The sequence below is a fragment of the Rutidosis leptorrhynchoides genome, chromosome 3 (genome assembly GCF_046630445.1).
Source record: "Rutidosis leptorrhynchoides isolate AG116_Rl617_1_P2 chromosome 3, CSIRO_AGI_Rlap_v1, whole genome shotgun sequence".
NCBI classification, from domain to species: Eukaryota; Viridiplantae; Streptophyta; class Magnoliopsida; order Asterales; family Asteraceae; genus Rutidosis; species Rutidosis leptorrhynchoides.
The window spans coordinates 157,586,962-157,592,715 of NC_092335.1; positions in this window are offsets into that span (position 1 = coordinate 157,586,962).

The window sequence follows — 5,754 nt, forward strand, 5'->3', positions numbered from 1 at the left end:
AATGACGATAAATAAAAGTGCGATAATTAAAATTTCAGTAATTTAAAGTACGATAATTAAAAGTGCAATAAATAAAATGACAGTAAATAAAGGTGCGATGAGATATAAAATAAAGGAATTATGCTTATTTAAACTTCCGTAATCATGATGTTTGACGTGTTGATTTTAATTTATTACCATGGGTTAATTGTCCTTTATCCTGGATTATTCGATATTTCCATATGTTTTTTTCCATAACAGTCCATCAGTCATAAATATAAAGTGCAAGTGTCCTCGTCAAATTATCCTTATACCCGAAGTCAAATATTCCAACTAATTGGGGACTTAAACTGTAATAAGGTTTTAATACATTGTTAATGATTACACCAGGTTATCGACTGTGTGCAATCCAAGGTTTTAATACTTTATTAACAATTACACCAAGTGTCCTTGCATGTAATCCACCCCTGTTTTAATGAGTCCATTGACTATTAATCCATTCCCGTGTCTGGTTAAATGAACGATTATTAGTATTTATAAATATCCTGCCCATCGTGTCCGATAGAGTATATGTGGTTATTTATAGGTACGTCCAATTATAAATTTTTATATTAAATTAACGAACTATCATTCAATTAAACAAATATAAAGCCCATTAATAGCCCATAGTCTAATTTCCACAAGTGTCTGTCTTTTGTCCAAATTCCAATTATGGTACAAAGCCCAATAACCCCGTCTTAATATTTAGTCCAGCATCACGATTACTTCGACTTAAATAAGCATAATAATAACTTAGCTACGAGACATTAATTTAAAAAGGTTGAACATAACTTACAATGATTATTAATAGTGTAGCGTTACACGAACAGAATTTTGACTTACAAACTTAAAACAATCACCACTATAACCTTATTATTATTAACTTAATATTAAAATTATAATTATAAAATATAAATATAAATATATTGAGAGAGTGAAGAAGATAAATGAAGAAGGTGTCCTCCATTCGTCCGAAATATGCTGCTATTTATAGATGTGGTCACACTATTGGGCTCATGCGATCGCATGAGATTTTCTCATGCTGGCAATGCGATCGCATGGCCGCCTATTCCTGGTCACTCATCGATTAAAACGTGGGCTGCTATGATTTTTTAATATATATAATATAATATATATAATTTTATATAATTTTATATATATATATATATATATATATATATATATATATATATATATATATATATTATATTCTTGTGTTCCATTGATTTGTAATTTTAGCTCCGTTGACTTGCGCGTTTCTTCTCGGTTTATGTCCCGGTTCCAGATTTTCGAACGTCCTTTCGTACGATTTAATATCTTGTACTTTGCATTTCGCGGCTCATACTCTTGTAATTTATAGACTTTTCTCATTAATAATTTGAACCACTTGGATTGTGCTTTGTACTTTTTAGTGTTTTGGTCATTTGCGTCTTCAAATCGTCGAATCTGACTTTTGTCTTCACCTTTTAATATTTAAATGAATATCACTTGTAAATAGAACAATTGCAACTAAAAGCTTGTCTTTCTTGAGGGATAATGCTATGAAATATGTGTTCATTTTTAGCATTATCACTCTCCCGAGTACCATTATTTTAGTGAAATGATTAATAACTTTTCTAAAATTAAACTCGCGGGTTACACTTTTATTCAAAAAATAATTGTATATAATAATTATAACATAATATAACTTTGACTTTACAAACGTTACGTTCCATGACAAATTTTAAATGTACTTATATTTTCTCTAAATATTACGTAGTATTTAATTTATATATAATTAAAAGATATTAATGGTGAGAAAAAAAAATTTGTAAACATTAAGTTACTAACACTTCCCAAAATTATTTTTAAAATGTTTCAGTACCACGGTCTCTTAAACTTAAAAGTATTTTTAAAATTTATCAATACCACGGGCTCTTAAACTCAAAAAAATAATTGTTTGAAAAAATCACTTAATTTTGCACGATTATTTAAACACCGTGCAATACACAATTTTTAAAATTTGTCAACACCACATGTTCTTAAATCATTTTTATACTTTTCCTATTTTTTTAGTATTGCTATATACCAATATGAACTGCAAATTACATTTTTTGCACGGATTTTTACATACTCGTGCAACACACAGGCTCAAAAAACCTAGTATATATATATATATATATATACACACACACACACACACACACACTTTTTAACACTTATAAATTTTTTAATACTAGTAACTTTTGATACTATTTTGTGACAGGGTGATGATTCTTACACAACCGAATGTGCTTTAATGTATTGTAATGTACAACTTCATAAAGCATATTTGGTTATATACGGTTAAAAAGTGTTTATGTACAAATCACTACCCATTGTGATAACCTTAATAGAGTAAAGGAAGAGTAGAGATTTACTCTGTTTTTGTGTTTTTAATCTTTTTTTCTTGAGAAGGAAAAGTAAAAAACGTTGAAAGTCCAGAGTGAATATGATAGTGTATGATCTATACATTTATTTCAAGAGTATGTTTATATAATTTTATTATATTATAATTATATTATATTTATATTATATTATGATTATAATTATAAGTATATACTAAATCTGATGAGTTTTCTCACTATTCATGATGCCATATCCGTGAATATCTTTAACTTGAGAGGGTATTTTTAATATATATTTTACAACTGTTTATTGGTCTGTTTTTCACTTTCCTCAAACGTTTAATTAATCGACCGTTAACCTTTGTTTTATACGTTAATTAATTGATCAAAATCACCCTGCATCGAAGTTATTTTTTCACAACATTTTCGCATCCTTTTTCCATTCCTTTATCTTTTAAACGTTTAAATTAACAGTATGTTAACTTTTTTCTTTAACTCTAAATTAATCGATAGTTTACCGACCAAAATCAGCAAAGTTATTTTTTGCAACTATTTTCAAATCCTTCTCTCCTCTTCTTTTTTCATTTTTTCATTTTTATAAATTAACCGAGCATTAACCGTTTCTTTAAACATTCAATTAACCGATCAAAACCGCTTCGCAGTGAAGCGTCGACGGTTTATCCTTGTTGGTACCAAATTACATACAATCGAAATGTATATATACAATTAAGTAATCAGAAATTGATTTTTATCTATATGTATCTGCCAAAACTATGGGAAGATTTATTTGGAAATGTAAATACGAATATTAACCGTACCAAGACCCAAATTTAAGTTGCGAATTTAACTTTTGAACTATGGGCAATGGTGGGTTTCTTTATGTTGTTTGTCTGATTTATCACAGTTTATGGTACAATTTTCTAATTAACGTTTCAGATTAGTATATGTATGGGAATATCACCAAAATGTCTATTTTTTTGAAGCATGTTGACTGACAGCCCTTAAAAAAGAGTTTGACAATTTGCCCTCGCAAGGCGCAAGATGCCTTACGTCCTTGTGACCTTGCATCTTTGCGACCTTGCGTCTTACCTAAAAAAAGGTAGTTAAATAATCACTTTGCGTTCACTATACACCTCATAACCACACACATACGCAAGATCTCTGGTGCCCATTCGCTCGTCCCTCGCAAAATTGCCATCAAGCTTACTTACATTCTCGCAAACACTCGCAAATCACTCGCAAAATCTTCATCATCATCCTCACATCTTCATCCTTACTAGATCATCTTCATCCTTCCATCTTCATCGTCATTAAGCCGCATCCTTAATCCACCACTCTCTTCGAAAGTACAAGCGATCTACTACGCCACCAACATCATCGAATCACCATCATCGTTCATTATGTCTCAAGAATAGGTTAGTTTTCATAGATCTATGTTATATTATTCGATCTATGTTAGTTTTCTTCGTTCTTTGTGCTAAAACAAACTTTTTGCATGCCAACTGTTCGATAAAATGTGCCAATGAAATGTGTTTGTATTTTGTGATTTTGTTTGTATATTATTGTGAGTGCGTACGATACCCAGGACTTTTTGCTAGTTTTGAGTTGTATAACTCGGTTAATATTTAGACGCAAGGTTAACCTTGCGTATTTGCATATGACTCACTTTGTACGCAGGGTTATATTTGCGTCCTTGCGTATTGCATAAGGTTAACCTTACATGTGCACGCAAGATTTTTTTTGCGTCCTTACGTCTTTGATTTAGATTAGGCAAGGTGTTCCTTGCGTCCTTGCATTTTGATTGCATGATGCACGCAAGGTTCACCTTGCGTCCTTGCGTCACTCACTATTGGCATGCAAGCTTTGTCTTGCGTCTTGCGTCTATGTGTTTTTTTTGCTGATGTTCTTCTGACTTTTACAGGACTATGTGGAAGGTAAATTGACCATGAAGAATATGTTGACCGTGATACCTCAGGTCAAGAAAATGTTGACTGAACAACAAGAAAAATTATTTAGAAGTACATGCTTTGGTCCCTGGTTAGATCTTTCATACACGGGTAATGATCCTGGACTAGTACATGCCATGCTCAAATGGAAAAGTGAGTGTCCAGCAAAATTAGATGCTACTAAGTACCCGAAAGAGCAACAAGATATATGGTTTACTTTTTCTCCTAATTTTATGATTAGATTTGGTCGGCGTGAATTTTGTTTAGTCACTGGATTTTTGTTTGGTAGCCGGACAGACATGGCACATTACATCTCTCGCAATTATGAATCTAAGACCGCACCCATTAGACGGCGTTGTTTTCCAAAGCGTTCCGATGCCAGCAACATTTTGGTTAATGATATACAAAACATCCTTATCAAAAAATAAGGTGATGTAAAGGTTAGTGATAATGATATCGTTCGACTACCTATAATTTTGATTGTAGAGAGCGTTTATGCGGAAGCAGGGGAACCATGTAGTTAATAAACAGTTTCTATGGTTAGTTGAAGATTTCAATAAGGTGAACGCGTACCCATGGGGTCTCGTATTTGAGATGCTACTTACTCAGCGGTTAGTGAAGGTTTTGAAGTTCGGGAAAGCCGATTAGAGAGTGGGAGTGGAAAGGCGTACACTTTGGCGGGTTTTATGTGGGCAGTTAAGATTTGGATCCTCGAGGCATACCGTCATACCATTAAGAGTTTTGCTAACAAATCTGACAAGAATCGAGTACCAAGAGCTTTATTTTAGAAGCGTTCATCTGCTGAAACCTTTACAGTGTCTGATTACCTAAAACTTTTACATATAATGGTTAGTTAGCTATCAATTTTCTTTATTGTTATATAGTACCTAAGTATATACAGCAGTTTATGTTTTAACAGATCAGGTTATAGTATGTCGCAAGAAGGCGCAAGATCAACCTTGCGTCCTTGCGCCGGACGCAAGGTCAACTTTTCATCCTTGCGTAAGTCGCAAGGTCAACCTTGCGTCCTTGCGTAAGTCGCAAGGTTGTCCTTGCATTCTTGCATGTTTGGCCGCAAGGTTGTACTTGTGCCAGGCGCAAGGTCAACCTTGCATCCTTGCGTATGACGCAAGATATCCCTTGCGTTTTTGCATTTGGTCGCAAGGTGACCTTTGCGTGCTTATGTCTCTTTAATATTTACTAATATTCCTCTTCATTTCAGGATGATTGTCCCAAGAAAAAGAGACATTTTCGTTCACTGCAGCCATCTGAGATATAGAGAGCTTGACAGTGGTGGATCCAGAGTTCCTCTTACTTTCAAGGAGAGGTTGTTGAAGAGGAGGAAAATACGCAAGATGATAATCAAGTTGATGAGCAGGTTGGTTGCACCCAGGAGGAGTCAGAGCAGACCTCAGACACTCATC